This window comes from Amblyraja radiata, chromosome 5 (assembly GCF_010909765.2).
Source record: "Amblyraja radiata isolate CabotCenter1 chromosome 5, sAmbRad1.1.pri, whole genome shotgun sequence".
NCBI classification, from domain to species: domain Eukaryota; kingdom Metazoa; phylum Chordata; class Chondrichthyes; order Rajiformes; family Rajidae; genus Amblyraja; species Amblyraja radiata.
Window position 1 is genome coordinate 72,528,218 of NC_045960.1, and position 17,036 is coordinate 72,545,253.

A 17,036-nucleotide genomic window follows, 5' to 3' on the forward strand; every position below is an offset into this window, starting at 1 on the left:
GTCAACACCTACAACGTGACAGATCTCAAGTAGGGGACAAAACATGGGGTAAGTCATTTATTTTACATATAAACCTGCTTCTTGGGATGACTTTAATAAAAATTTACTTGCCGAAAATTTGATTTTGGCCCCATACGAACCGGCAGTGTTTTCCTGCCAATATGGGGTTCAAATTCACCGCAACCGCAACGTTCCAATCGATCGCGTTCCACAAAATCCCACTCCCAAGATGATTTAAATGCCCATTAATTTACGGGAATTAAACATTAGATTCCTTCCATTTGGCCTATAAATTCATTACAATGAGATTTTTAAATCATGTTATATTGTGAATTCTTGTGTGAATGTTATTTTGACACTTAGGCTATTTAAAAATGTTAACCTTTTCTTAAGAAATGGTTAGATGTTTAGATCTAGTAATTGAATTTTGTAATTAGCTACAATTAGGTAACTAACTAATTATATGCTTTAATTTCAGGTCATCCATGTAAGATTGTTTCATATTTGTTTCAGAATGCTTCAATCTATAATAACTGAAAATTTAATTCAGCTCTCTTAATTTTTAAGAAAGTTATGGGCTATTGACCATCCTCAATCACAGCTTTTGAGTTAAGTCAATGGAAAAGCAATAGGGAACAAGATGCTAATTTCAGAGTATGAAAATGGCCATAACTTTTTTTAATACTGAAGATATGAAAGTGAATTTGGTGTCAAATTAAACTTAGTTTAATGCTTTATCTGATGGGATAATTTGCAGACTTGATTTTTAAAATCTCAAAATTTTGTAACATTGCTAATATTTATCTGCTAAGATAGTTATTCCATGTGTTTCAAAAGTGATACCATTGAGAACACTCCTTGTTGATTCGGGGATCTCGGAAGATGAAATGGACCAAAGGTGCGCGAATGGGATTACTTTAGATGGAGCATCTCGGTTGGCATAGATAAGTTGGGTCTCAGGACCTGTTTCCATGTTATGTGATCGGCCTCATCAAAGAGGTTGTTCCCAGAAAATTTCAGCAATGTAATATCCCCCCTGAACTCACTGAGTGGAAGCTCAGTTGGCAAACTCAAACTTTCCAAGGCTGTCATCACTCAGATATGTGAAACGCTCCTTGAAGATACTAGGCCACACTCGCATATCTGGACCGTTTGTCACCATGAGGTTAAGGTCATGCTGGCTGTCAACTTCTTTTGCCATGACAGATCTCTGCAATTTCTCCTAATTTGTTGTTCACCACAGCATCAAAAAGGTCCCTTAGACATTGTAATCATGGAAAACTGATTTAATCTACCTTGATATCAATGAGGAGCAGGTGGCAGCTCGGACACAGCAATTTTACAGCATTTATGTTTTTTCATGAGTATAGGCACCAATGAATGTGCTCTCATGCTTGTTGCATTTCCCTTTAATAAACAATAATTAAATGAAAAGGCAAAATGTCCGCTCCATGCATGTCTTTGACTTAAATATTCGTAAATTGGACTGACATTGATCCTGAAGAAGAGTCTCAAACTGAAATGTCACCTAACTATGTTCTCCAGAGATGCTATCTCCAACACTTTGTGACCATTGCTGAGAGCATTAGCTGCCTCAGCGGCATTGTGCTGCATCCAGGGCACTTTCTGCAGCACACAGCATTCTAGAGAAGTACTGCCACCATATCTGGCTTATTTCCCATGTATTATTTCCCAATGATTGTAGATTGTTGTGGAAATTACAAGAATCGTTTACATAAGTGCGAGTTTATGCAAGTCACCTTTTGCATAAATCAGGGGGTGTCTGTACTCCCCTCTCACCCCCACAGCACGAGTGTAGCTTCACTTTTTAACAACCTTCAAAAAAGTGACCATCTTGTAAAGGGCGGCACGGTTGGGCAGCGATAGAGTTGCTGTTACAACTCCAGAGACCTGGGTTTGATCCTGACTATGTGTGCTGTCTGTACGGAGTTTATACATTCTCCCCGTGACCGCGATGGTTTTCTCCGAGATCTTCGGTTTTATCCCACACTCCAGAGACGTACAGGTTTGTAGGTTAATTGGCTTGGTATTTGTGTAAATTGTCCCTAGTGTGTGTAGGATGGTGTTAGTGTGTTGGGATCGCTGGTCAGCGTGGACGCAGTGGGCCGAAGGGCCTGTTTTCCGTGCTGTATCTCTAAACTAAGTATGTCTTTGGAGTGTGGGAGGAAGCATGCAATCACAGGAAAAGCTTGTAAACCCCATACCATCAGCACCAGACATACTTTCACATTTCAAGCTGGACACTTTCAGATTTACACACATGATGATCCACCCAGTTAATCTATTTCTATTCATTTGTAGCCTCCTTGCCTGGTCTTCACAATTTACTTTCTAACCTATCTTTGTGGCATCTGAAAATTTAGCAATCATGCTATCAATGCTCACATCCAAGTCATTTACGTAAATTGCAAAATGTCAATTTTGTTGCATGTCCCAACCAAAAAAAGAACAGTTTCCTGTTTCCAGCCAATCTTAGCCATGCCGATAACATTCTACACCATGAGATTTTAATCTTTGATGCAGCACCTTATCAAATGACTTCTGAAAATCTAAGAAATTGTCCTATACCCACAGCATATACAAAATTTTGAGAAGCCTGATTTCCCATAAACAAATCCATCTTTGCCTGCTTGCCTTGAATTTTTCACAATGCCTGTTCTCAGGACTTCAGTAATTTTTTTTATGCTTTCCCTTAGGCAGATGTTAAATTAACTGGTCAGCAGATTCCCAGTTTCAGACTGGCTACCTTTTTTTGAAAAAGAAGATACATTTAAAAAATCAAATTAAACCTCCCCTAAAATTCGGGAGTTTTGTAAAATTTAAATTGGCACATTAACTGTTATGGAGCCCATTTGTTTTTAAACCCAAGTGTGAAAGCCAACAGAGCTTGAGGACTTGTCAGTCCATAATTTCAATCATTTGCTCAGTATTATTGCTCTGATGATTGGATTTTTCCTGAGTTCTTCCCTATTTTAAAACCTCCAGTTATTTCTGGGATTTAACCAGTCATCAAGAGTGAATGCTTTCAGCCATCGTCCATCTCTTTATTCCCCATCGTTAGTGCACAAAACTTGCTTTTAACAGCGATTCTGCATGGAACTGCTGACGTTCCCAAAAACACTCTGACCTGTCAATTTGAAGAACATTTCTACCAGGACTCTTGTGCTGAGATGACAATATCCCCCTCATTCTCCATGTAGTCTGTGTCGTTTCTGTGATTGCTTTTTGACAATTCAACCTTTTCCATACCCAGAGCTGCTGTAACCAGTGTTTCTGTTGGTATTCTATTATTACACATACATTACCTGCAGCTAAAGATTAAAATTAACATTTCCAAGCTCCTATCAGATGCACAGCATGCCTATTCTAACAGTTTTTTTAATTTTACATGAGCAATTAAAAAAAAATCAAAACCTTAGATAAAAGCCATTAAAAATTTCACATCTCTAAAATGAGAAATCAGTAAACTCGGAGTAGAAGGAAATAACTTGTCCTTTGGGCTTGCACTGCTACAGTAGGATCATCATTACAATTCGACATCCACTACACTTCAGCCTCAACATCCATCCTTTGATTCCAAAGTAATCGTTATAAAGCTGGAATGTAGTCAATTAATGTGCAATAACACTAAGGTAAAGAACTCTAAGATTTACAGGCGTCTGCATGAAGAAATCTCAGCCTGATGTTTCTGATTTCACTTCCTGAGATTACATTACAGATTGTGCAGAATGGAACTGCAGATGCTGGTATATACCAAAGATAGACGCAAAATGCTTGGGTAACGCAATAGGTCAGGTGGCTTCTCTGGAGAAAAAGGATGGGTGACGCTTCGGGTCATGAACCTTCTTCAGACTCTTTATAGATTGCACCAACAAAAGCACAAATCCTTGAAATACTCGGAAGTCTGGGTGGTCGCCAAGGATAAAGAAACAGAGTTAACGTTTCTGGTCAATAACCTTTTGTTGGTAATGGAAATGCGTTTTAAGTTGCAGTGAGGGAGAGCAAATGGAATATCTGTGAACAAGTGCAGACTAAAGCAGTCGGGATGACAATTATTTAAAATGCTGAAAGTTAGTGAAAAATAAATAACAAATTGAAACTGAAAAAGTATTATGATCTGAGGGGCAGTGTTCCCAGGAAGAAGATAATGGGAAAGGAAGAGGTAAGTGCCTGTCCCACTTGGGCGACATTTGGGCGACTGCAGAGCCCGTAAAACGGTCAAGTTGCACGACATACACGCTGACGTATGCTGTCATGCGGGTGATGCCCGATTAGGGTTGAAGCTGTAAAATATTCTTCCTTCAATACATGGATTTTAAACCATAATATATTACAATTAATACAATAAAATCAAATGTGCAAATGAAAAGATGTCTGAGTCAGTCAGTTTTATTTATAGATGTATTGGTCCGCTTCCAGATCCGATCACCGTCTCTATAACTTTTCACAGGGATAGATTCAGTGAGTGTAGACTGAACTCCGCTCTCCCCTCTTCCCCCCCCCCACCCCATCCCTCCTTCTCCACTCCTCCTACCCTCCTCTCCTCCCCTCTTCCCCCTTCTTCTCTTCCCACCTCTCCCTCCCAGCTCCACTCTTCTCCCCCTTATCCACTACCGCCTCCCCTGACATCCCCTTCTCCCCCTCTCCCTCCCTTCTCCCATTCTCCACCCCCTCCCCCCCCCCCCCACTTTCCCCGACGCCCCCTCATTTGTGGACACAGCCTGCGACCAGCTATCCCCCGCACACTATCCACACACTATCCCACAATTTATACAAACCTGTGCACTTTTGGAGTGCAGGAGGAAACCCAAACCCTAACACTAACCCTAGCCCTAGCCCCAACCCTAACCCTAACCCTAAAGGGGCTGTCCCACTGCAGCGACCTAATCTGCGAGTATAGAAGAGTTTGCCCTCGACTCAAACTCGCAGCAGGGTTGACACATGGTCCTAGGAGGTCCTATGAGGTCACTGGAACTCTCCTTCATGCTCGAGGGAAGTTCCTGCATACTTGCGACCTCAGTTTGGTCGAGGAACATTTTCCAGCATGTTGAAACATTTTCCGCGAGTAAAAATTGGTCGGCATGGTCCTTTTGAACTCGTAGTGCAGTGGAGTGGGGTTGTTATGTAGTTATAGGTAGTCGAGGCCAGCCGTAGGCAATCTCCTTTGCTGACCGGGCATTTTAATTGGCTCATTGGAGTTTGCAGGAACAAGGAAAACCGACCGGTAATTTAAAATGCCCGCTAAACTTTATTATAAGTTGTCTGGCTTCTTTAAAGTGTCTCCACTCCTTCTCCCCACCTTCTCTCCCCTTCTCTCTCCTTCTCTCCCCCTCTCTCTCCCCTTATCTCTCCCCCACCCCCCGCCCCTCCCCCCCCTGGTCTCTAAAGGACTTACTGTACACTGTGCAGCCGTCTTTTGCCTTCCTACTCATCGCAGGTGTGAATTTCAGGCAGCACACCCCCGCTTTCCCTGGCCCCCGCCGATATGTTTGTGTGTGTATGTGTATGCACGGTCGGTCGATCCAGCTCGCGGTTTCATCGCTGACGGTCAATCCAGCTCGAGGTTTTTCAGGCGAGTGACCTCGAGCTTGAAGGTCGAAGACAGTTGCTGAAAGGTCGCGTCAGTGGGACAGGCCCTTAACCCTAGCCCTAACCCTAGCTTCTGCCTGCTCCTCATGGGAACTAAACTGTTGGCCACGAGTTGTTAGTGGGATCTAGCTGTCACAGGCTGGGTCCACAAATGCGGGGCGTCCCCCTCTCCTCCCTCGTAGCTTGTGTGGGATAGTGTGCGGGGGATCGTTGGTTGCAGGCTGGGTCCACAAATGGGGACGCGTTGGAGAAAGTGGAGGGGGGGGGGTGTGGAGAATGGGAGAATGGAGGGAGAGGGGGAGAAGGGGATGTGAGGGGAGGTGGTAGTGAATAACGGGTGGAAGAGTGGAGCAGGGAGAAGGGAAGAAGAGGGGGGAAGGGAAGAATGGGGGGGGAGGGAAGGGGAGAAGGGTAAGGGGAGTGGAGAAAGAGGCATGGGGGTGGGAGAGGGGAAGAGGGGAGAGGGGAGTTCAGTCTACACTCACTGAATCCATCCCTGTGAAAAGTTATGGAGATAGTGATCGGATCTGGAAGCGGACCAATACATCTATAAATAAAACTGAACGACTTCAACATCTTTTCATTAGCACAATTGATTTTATTGTGTTCATTTTAATATATTAATATTTAAAATCCATGCATTGAAGGAAGAATATTTTACAGCCCATCTGTGGTCCCTAACCCTAACCCTAACCAGGCGTCACCCACAGGACAGCATACGGCAGCGTGTGACAGGGCGCACGACATGATGAGACACCCAAATGTCGCCCCAGGATTTTGAACTTTCCAAAATCCTGGGGCGACAGGGAAGCACCGTGTGTTACCGTGCGTCACTGCATGCGTCACCACGATCACCACGCATCACGCCCGTGACACGACCCGACCCGACCACGACACGACAACCGCGTTTTAGGCTGTCGCCTAAATGTCGCCCAAGTGGCCCTGTAAAATAAAGCTGTGTTGCATCTAACAGTAATCCAAATCTAAGTACTGCAAATACTGAAAATCTGAAATAAAAGCAGAAAAGGTTCGAGATTCTCAGCAGATTAGGAGAGAGAAACATGCTGGATATTTTGAGTCTATGAGCTTTCATGCAGGCTGGATGTAATACCAACATTCTTACCTCCTGCTTTCCCACAGCTGTGGAGAATAAGAATCACTCATACAAGTCCATGTTCAGGTTTTTAATTTCTGTTGTTGGGAGGAGGTGAAGCTCAATCTCCAACACTGTGTCTACACACCCTGATTGTACTTGACAGGGCATTATTGTCTGGTTTTTACCAGACCTGTCATTTCTCCCTGCATCTCTGTAGAGATTAAATGTTTTGGGAATAAATCGACGATTCCTTTCATAACTCCACAAGAGCCATTTACCTCAGGAGAGCAGTTCATTGCTGTTTACCTTCCATTAAAGGCCAACTATGTCAAATATTTACTGCTCTGCTTTTTTGTATGCTCAGAAAAAATCATGACATACATTAACAATTAAGTCTTTATTATAAGTTCATAAATTGTAAGAGCTGAATTAGGCCATTCGACCCATCAAGTCTACTCCGCCATTCAATTATGGTTGATCTATCTTTCCCTCTCAAACCCATTCTCCTGCCTTCTCCCCATAACCTCTGACACCGCGCTAATCAGGAATCTATCAATCTCTCTCCACCTTAAAAATATCCATTGACTTGGCCTCCACGGCCGTCTGTGGCAATGATCACTACCATCGGACTAAATAAATTCCTCCTCATCTCCTTTCTAAAGGTACATCCTTGTATTCCGAGGCTATGGCATCTGGTCCTAGACTCTCCCACTTGTGGTCACATCCTCTTATATCCAATACATCGGTGCCTTCAATGCTCAGTACGTTCTATTGCTGATCTTCACCACTAATGGCCATGCATACTACTACAGTACAAAGGCTGTTATAATGCTAAGGCCTCCTCTGAAGATGTAAAGTTAACTTCAAGAGCACATTCCAGTCGACCGTTTGTCCTTCATTTGTATTGCTGATTCTGCCAGTTCAGCTACAAAAATCGGGTGTGACTTTGGCGAGGCAGAAATATCCATTTGTTTAACTATGTTTTTACATGATGATATGCAACATGAAATGATAACAAATCCATTGTCTTTCTTGACATGGCTGCCCAGCATTAACACAATCGACTTTATGGCGGATATACAGAAACATCCACCCACATCTACAGCAATGTTTAGACGTAGGGTCTCTGGAACTGTCAATACCTCACTGCATATTTAGCCATTAACCATACCAGCTATATTTTCACATATTATAGTTGTCAAATTTGCCTGTGGTTCCTGATGATGAAATCACACTCCATGAAATTGACCGGAGCAGAATTGTCTGCCCGCAGCATTTTTGATTGGCAATCATTAAAAAAGTGGAGTCTTAAAATTAATCTGTTGGATAATAACTGTGTATATAAAAATAAAAAGGTTTGGATTTATACAGCAGGTTTTATGACCTCAGCTCTTATCGGCAATGAAGTACTTTATCATCGTGCTTTAATATAAGATGCACTTAATTAATACATTTATCCGAGATATCTCTCGATTCCTTCAGAGGATCTAACTCATTTGTTTTAAATTAATCTTAGCTTCAATTATTTCCTTGTGTTTGCTTCTAGTGCCCCACTATTAACCTAGTATATTGCAGCCCATAGTTATCAACCTTTGTTTTTCTCAGTAAAGAATTAAAATTTGGGTCAATGTGCAAACATCAGCACAATAAGTCTCTGGTTTACTGATTCCACCATCTGCCTGCCTGCCGATCAGTGGTGACCTCAGTAGAGTTGTCGTTCAGATCTTTACAATTAATCTATGTCTCAGCCATTTCAATCTTGAAAGTCTCCAATCATTTCCAGCCTCAGCAATATCCCCCATCTCCCTGTAACAATTCCCAGTCTGGTAAAAATACGTGTGGCAAATATTTCAAAGTCTTCATCTTCATTCCAGACTAAAAACTGATCCATGTTGCAGGCCTGTTACTCAATATCCAACCAAACCTTTCCCTACAATAATAACTAAAGATGAACAGCCAGCTCACCGTCAATCAAGAGGGAGAAATGTGAAGGCACATTCTGAGTTAATCTGAAATATATAAACAGTTTCTTCACCATTAATTAATTGCTGAAAAGACAACTGAGTAGATATGATAATGAAAATAAATAAAATACAAAGGCTGGAAATCTGAATTAAAATCAGAAAATGATGGAAATGTTCCTCAGACAGCATCAGCAAAAAGAGAAACAGACTTAAGGGCCTGTCCCACTTTTCAGCGGACTACCTGCGATCTTCAAGCCTGAAAAAACCGCAAACTGGAACGGCGACCATCAGAGCGGAACACACACACACACACACACACACACACAAATACATCGCAGGCGGGGGCCAGGGAAAGCGGGGGAGCGCTGTCGGAAATTCACATGGTGCAAAGCCAAGGTGATACAGACACACACTGCGATGAACAGGAAGGTTAAAGACGCTAGCACAGTGTACGGTAAGTCCTTTAAAAGAGCGGCAAGGGGGGGAGGGAGGAAGGGAGAAGGGGGAGAAGGGGGGTGAAGGGGAGGGGGGAGAAGGAGTGGATGCACTTTTAAGAAGCCAGACAACTTTTTAATAAGCTAGAGATACTCAGCTGTGAAGTTTAGCGGGCATTTAACATTACCAGTCAGTTTTTCTTGGTTCTGAAAACTCGTGCTTACGTTTTTTTCCCCCAATGAGCCAATGAAAATGCCCGGACAGCAAAGGAGATTAACTAAAACTACCTACGGCTACCTCAACTACCTACAACGACATGGCGACCCCACTACGACTTGACCCACGACTACAAAAGTATCGATTTTCTTCATGGCGACCAATTATTGGTCGCAGAAAATTTTTCAACATGTTGAAAAATTAGCTGCGACCATACTGAGGCCACAACTAGTTTCCAGAATGCGGGAACTCCTCTCGACCATGAAGAGAGACCACCAGCGATCATATGGCAACCATGTGGCGATCATGAGGTGAGCGCAGAGTCTCCTGCACTTGCCTAAAAGTTTGCCTAAATGGGACAGCCCTTTAACATTATAGGTTGGAGACTTCATCAAAACGAGGAAGGAAGAAGTCAGATGAACTTCAGATGCTAGTTTATACTAAAGATAGTCACAAAATGCTGGAGAAATTCAGCGGGTCAAGCAGCATCTCGGGAGAAAATGGACTTTAGATTTCAGAGACACTGTGCGGAAAAGGCACTTCGGCCCACCGAGTCCACGCCAACCAGTGATCTCCCCTAAACTAGCGCTATCCCACACACTAAGGACAATTTACAATTTACAGAAGCCAATTAACCTACAAATTTATTTTCCGTCCAGTTCCCCCCACAGAAACTGCCTGACCCCCTGAGTTCCTCTATCGGTTTGTTTCTTTGCTCATGATTCCAGCATCAGCAATGCCTTGTCTCCACATTTTACTGCAGAACATTACTACAGTACCTGCTTTGACCCCATGATATTTTGTCTCACAATACCCCCAATCCCTTGATCCCATCAAGCCCAGCATTTACAATTGCTTCCCACTCCTAAACAAAACTCCTTCAGCCCTGACAGCTGGGTTGTGTTCAATACCCGTTTGTTGATTGCAACTCACCTCAGCTGTAATGATAAGGCTCATGGATGAATTTTGTTCTGTCCTTTGATCCTTCTTTCACCATGCCTTTGATTTAAATGTTCATTAAGATGTACATTTATGGTGTTCAGCTTTGCTTCTATGTAGATATGTTTGCAAAAGGCTTTGAGTGAATCAAATCTTAATACTACTATAATAGAATGTGGAAGTGGCGCTGATATATCTGAAGATCATTTAAAAACTAGCTTTGTAAATAATGTAGTGTTTGCACATATGCTTAGTGGTGTACAATCCTGGCTGATGCATTGTCTAAAACTTGTCAGTGAGGATCAGCCATAAACCTATGTGTTGGCTGGCCTGTTAATACTTTCTGCATTATTTCCATATATCAGCAAAGTGCATGAGACTACCCTATTACAGAGGAAGCAACATGTGGAAACATTTAGTGGGCAACACAGTAGCACAGCTGGTGGAGTTGGTACAGCTACCTCACAGCGACAAATACAATTATCATAGCATCCAGTTATTTGTCATTTCTGCAATCTCCACCAGCCGTACCCGCCCGAGTCAGCTAAAGCTATTTCTACCCTTAACTTAGACGGGAATATGGAGATAAAGCTTTTATCAGATCAGCTCTGATCTGACTTAATAGTGGAGACAGTTCGAGAGGCTGAATGACCTACTCCTGCAAATAATTTATACGCTGATATGGATGCAAGCAATTCTATGTTCCACTAGCATAACTCAAAATGAAGACCATTAAGATACAGGCTTCTTTCTATTATGCACTCTTTACACCCTGTGGCAGCAACATGCATATGGTCAGACCCACCCAACACCAACCAGGTTGAAGAAGAAGCAGGTAGAAAAAAATGCTGGAGAAACTCAGCGGGTGAGGCAGCATCTGTGGAGCGAAGGAAATAGGCAAAGTTTTGGGTCGAAATCCTGCTGAAGAAGGGTTTCGACCCGAAACGTTGCCTATTTCCTTCGCTCCATAGATGCTGCCTCATCCGCTGAGTTTCTCCAGCATTTTTGTCTACCTTCGATTTTCCAGCCTCTGCAGTTCCTTCTTAAACATGAAGAAGAAGCAGTCCTGGTTTGATCATAGATACTATAATAATGCAAAATCATTGCTAAAAATAGTAATATTAGGGTTATAGGGATTTTACCATACCCTGAACAATGTGGAAGAAAACATCTTGCCATATGTTATCTTTAGAATCATGAACTTGTTTATTACAATTTCCTGCAAAGAAATAATAGGTATGTCTCTCCAGTGGAGATATTAGTGTTTCTGATATCTATATATAACACCGTTGGGTAATAAGGTATTCCACTTTCTGCAAACAGTTGAGAACAACTATTCTGGAAACATATATATTTCATCAGAGATGAGTAGAGCCCATTTCTCTTAATGTCCTGTAAGCAGAACAAGTACTAAAGCAATATATTGGGAATGCTGAAAATTTCAAAGATCAAAACTGAGGGAGGGAGAGCACGAACAACAGCAGCTGAGGGAATTGCACTGGGTTTTGCCAGAACCATTGATGTTCAGGTCTTTAAAACACTGTAGGTCTTGGACCACTGCCCATGCACTGTGGAACGTGGACGTTTATAATATACTGGCAAGGTCGGAAGGCCAAATCTGCCATTTCACTCTGCTGCAGAACTCCACATGGAACCATCTCCACAGACAAATCTTGCTAGGAATATTGCTTAGATCTCATGGTAGTTTAAATCTAGCACAGGATTCAAGACCTCTTTGACCTCAATGAAGACTGCAGCACCAATGTGAACATAGAACATAGACGATAGAAAAGTACAGCACAGGAACAGACTCTTTGGCCCATAATGTCTGTGCTGAACATGTGCCAGGATAAACTAATGTCAGCTGCCTACACATGAACCACATCCCTCCATATTCATGTACGAATGAATGAATAGAATGCAACTTTATGTTCACATGTACCTAGGTACAGTAACATTCTTTAATTACTTTTCCAAAATAATTTTACTCTACAGATTGCTTTTAGGTATTTATAAAAGCTATATAAGAGAATGGCAGGTACACAAAAATGCTGGAGAAACTCAGCGGGTGCAGCAGCATCTATGGAGCGAAGGAAATAGGCGACGTTTCGGGCCGAAACCCTCCGTTCAGTCCGCAATAACCTACCTGAACTCCCGGTGGCTCAGCACTTCAACTCCCCCTCCCATTCCCAATCCGACCTCTCTGTCCTGGGTCTCCTCCATTGCCAGAGTGAGCAACATCGGAAATTGGAGGAACAGCACCTCATATTCCGCCTGGGTTGCTTGCGTCCGGATGGCATGAACGTTGAATTCTCCCAGTTTTGCTAGCCCTTGCTGTCTCCTCCCCTTCCTTAATCCTCGAGCTGTCTCCTCCCATCCCCCCGCCCTCGGGCTCCTCCTCCTCCCTTTTTCCTTCCTTCTCCCCCCCACCCCCCATCAGTCTGAAGAAGGGTTTCGGCCCGAAACGTCGCCTATTTCCTTCGCTCCATAGATGCTGCTGCACCCGCTGAGCTTCTCCAGCATTTTTGTGTACCTTCGATCTTCCAGCATCTGCAGTTCCTTCTTGAACACATAAGAGAATGGCAGTTTGAGTTGTCTTGTTTACTCAGACAAGAGTGAGGTGCCTCATGTTGGGAGGTCAAATGCAAGATGAAATTCGACAGTAAACAACTAGAGCCTTGGACAATTCCATGGATCTTGGCCGGCATGTCCATGGAACCATGGAAGTGGATGATGTGGTAAAGAAAGCATATGGCATGCTTCTCTTCATCAGTCGGCGCACTGAGAACAAAATTCAGGAAGTCTTATTGCATCTAAATTAAACTTTGGTTAGACCACATCTGAGGTATTGTTGTTCACCATGCCCTAATCCAAATGTGGCCTAACCAAATGACTGTCTTCAATTACCAAAATGTGATCTGCAATTCAGGTCATCATAATAAAGGAAGGATATGGAGGCTTTGGAAAGGGTGCAGAAGAGTTTTATGGAATCTTGCTTGGAATGGACTGTACCAGCTACAAAGAGTGGTTGAACAAACCTAGACTGTTTTGCCTGGAGTATTGTAGGCTGAGGGACAACCTAGTTGAAGTATATAAAACTATGAGAGGCATAAATAGAGTAAATAGTCAGTCTTTTTCCCCAGAGTGGAAAAGTCAAAATCTAGAAGGTGAAAGATGAAATGTTTAGGTGAAAGATGAAATGTTTGAAGGAGATTAACAGGGCAACTTAGCAGAGTGGTAGGCGCTTGCAATGTGCTGGTGGGGAGGTAGTAGAAACAGATGCAATAGTGATATTTAAGAGGCTGTTAGTAAATTTGTGACCTGCCAGAAAATTGAAAGATAAAGAACATGTGCAGGCATATGGAATTAGTTTAGATTGGCATTGCGGTCAGTGCAAACACAATGGACCGGAAGGCATGACCAACTACTGTATTATTCTGTGTTCCAAGTCTTAAAAATATGATTACCAAACATATATTCATCCTAAAAGCAACACTGTTAGTTCAGTTTTATCGTAAGTAAAGTTTGCTGCTGACTATCAAATTAAAACAGTCATCTTTCAACATAAAGGAAATCTTGTGACACTTACACTTAAGTTAATACATTGCCAACATTTCAATATGCTCTGCAAAAGTTGAAAGCAGTTCAGCCTTTACCTCAGAACTAATATCATGTTATATTACTGTAATATGTTTCATGAAGCCTTCAACGTACAACTGCAGGCAATGTCCTACCCACCAGCACGTGCAAGAAATATGAAAGTAGAAAGAACGTGTACTAATATTTTTTTAAATGCTCTGCCTTCTGGAAAAGCCAGATTAATTATAATTGTAAATATCATGCTGATAAAATAACCCCTGGTGTAAACAGAGATTGTTTTCAGAAATTTTAAAAAAGGCCCTCGTTTTTCATTTTTTACACGGCCACAAAGCAGTGATATAAATCATATTGGAAGGTTAGATTACATCATTCACACATGAATCAGTGTTGAAAAATAGCTTGTGGCTCCTGTCACTCTTACACCAAAAACAAGGCCAGAGAGTTCTGATGGATACAATGTTCCTCTTGCATACAAATTATCAGCAAACATCTTTGCAGAAACATCCATTAGAAGCCCCGAAGGACCTGTATCTGGGGGAAGAGAACTGTGGTGTAAGGTGTGTAAGGGAAGATCATAATCATAATCATACTTTATAAGCAAAGTATGCTTTGCAACATACGAGGAATTTCATTTGCCATACAGTCATACCATTAAAAAGCAACAGAACACACACAATACATTTTAACATAAACATCCACCACAGTGACTTTTCCACATTCCTTACTGTGTGGGAAGGTGAAAAAAAGTTAAAACTCTTCCCTTCTTTGTTGTCCCACGGTCAGGGGCCTCGAGCCTTCCATTGACGGGCTGATCTTGGCTCCCTTAGCCGGTGGTCGTGTTACATAGAAACATAGAAAATAGGTGCAGGAGTAGGCCATTCGGCCCTTCGAGCCTGTACTGCCATTCAATATGATCATGGCTGATCATCCAACTCAGTATCCTGTACCTGCCTTCTCTCCATACCTCCTGATCCCTTTAGCCACAAGGGCCACATCTAGCTCCCTCTTAAATATAGCCAATGAACTGGCCTCAACTACCTCCTGTGGCAGAGAATTCCAGAGATTCACCACTCTCTGTGTGAAATTTTTTTTCCTCATCTCGGTCCTAAAAGATTTCCCCCTTATCCTTAAACTGTGACCCCTTGTTCTGGACTTCCCCAACATCGGGAACAATCTTCCTGCATCTAGCCTGTCCAACCCCTTAAGAATTTTGTAAGTTTCTATAAGATCGCCCCTCAATCTTCTAAATTCTAGCGAGTACAAACCGAGTCTACCCAGTCTTTCTTCATATGAAAATCCTGACATCCCAGGAATCAGTCTAGTGAACCTTCTCTGTACTCCCTCAAGAATGTCTTTCCTCAGATTAGGAGACCAAAACTGTACGCAAAACTCCAGGTGTGGTCTCACCAAGACCCTGTACAACTGCAGTAGAACCTCCCTGCTCCTATACTCAAATCCTTTTGCTATGAATGCTAACATACCATTCGCCTTCTTCACTGCCTGATGCACCTGCATGCCTACTTTTAATGACTGGTGTACCATGACACCCAGGTCTCGTTGCATCTCCCCCTTTCCTAATCGCCCACCATTCAGATAATAGTTCTCTGCATCGGGGCGATCAAGCACCTGCGCCAGGCGATCTGACCCCGGGTCAGGGCTAGTCAAAACCTTATACGTCATTTGGAGCTTCCTGACATTGGTTCTACCCGAGACTGCAAGCTCCTCGATGGTGAAATCCGCAGGCCATGGTTGGAGCATCGATCCCAGGCAAGGGATCAGCTCCTATGGTAAGTCCACGTCCCCGTGGTGAGGCTCAAAGAAGGTTCTCTCTTCACTCATAGCCAGATCCCACAACCACAAATCTTTTATATTTTTAAATTTTGAGGTGGTAGAGTGCTCACACTTAACACTGAATGAGCTCTTCCCTAACCTTTCTGACGTTGGCCTTGGGGCCTTCATCCGCAACCACATTCTGGACATTTTGACCAGCAGACCTCATTCAGTTAGAACATTTCCTCCACCCAGACCATCAACACTGGTGTCCCTCAGGGTTGTGTATTTCATTCCCTTGTTCTACTCCCTGCACACCCAGTTCAATGCCTACTCCATCTTTAAGTTTGCTGATGATGGCATTGTTGACAGCCGATCTACATGATGAGATGAAATACAGGAAATAGATCAAGAAGTTATTATTTTGTCGTAACAATAACCCCGTTATTAATGTCAGCAAGCCCAAAGAGTTGTTGACCCAAGGTAGGAAGGGGATGAACGCAACCATGTTCTCATCAATGGGACTGCTGTAGAGATTGTCAAGTTTCCAGGCATTCATATCACCAGGAACAAAATTAAAGATAGAAAGCGCTGAAGTAACTCAAAGGGTCAGGCAGCATCTATGGAGAACATGGATAGATAACTTTTTGGGTAAGAACCCTTCTACTGTTTGAAGATGAGTCCTGTCATAAAATGTCACTTATGTTTGCAAGAGGTGCTGTCTATCCCATTAAATTAGTCCAGCACGTTGTGTCTTTTTTCTGTAAACCATCTTTCATGTTTCTCCACCAGCAACCTAGCCTGGATCCTTCACAATGATGCAGAGATCTAGGAAACAAAAAAGTGTACTTACCTTCTTAAGCATCTGAGAAGATTTGACATGTCCACAAGGATTCTCGCAAACTTCAACTGTAGAAAGAATCCCGTACTATAACAGTCATCTGAGAGTTGCTCTACTCCCTCTGTTGTTCAATCAGGACTTTAGTGTGTTCCTCATACATGACCTCTAATTTTTCAAATACCATCAGAATGCACCTTTTCCACTGTAAGCTGTTATGGGCCAGAGATTCCCATGACTCATTGGGGAAATAACACATCTTCAAGAATCCTCTGAGCACATCCTTAAATCATTTTCTCTGTCTGTTCTGGTAATGTCTTCCCACAAAAGAGCTGAGAGTACTGTGTCCGTTTCATTTGTCTGGGGTTGGCCACATAAGCAATGTGGTCAATACTGTTGGTTAAATTTTTGGATTCAACAATAGTCAATCATGTATAATATAGCCACGGGTAACTAAGGCCTCCATACCATGGATATCACTGTGGATAAAACAATGAGATTGTTGCTTTGTTATCCTCCTAGTGAATAGAAATATTTTGTGGAAGCAGCATTTTTCCAGTGCTTTGCA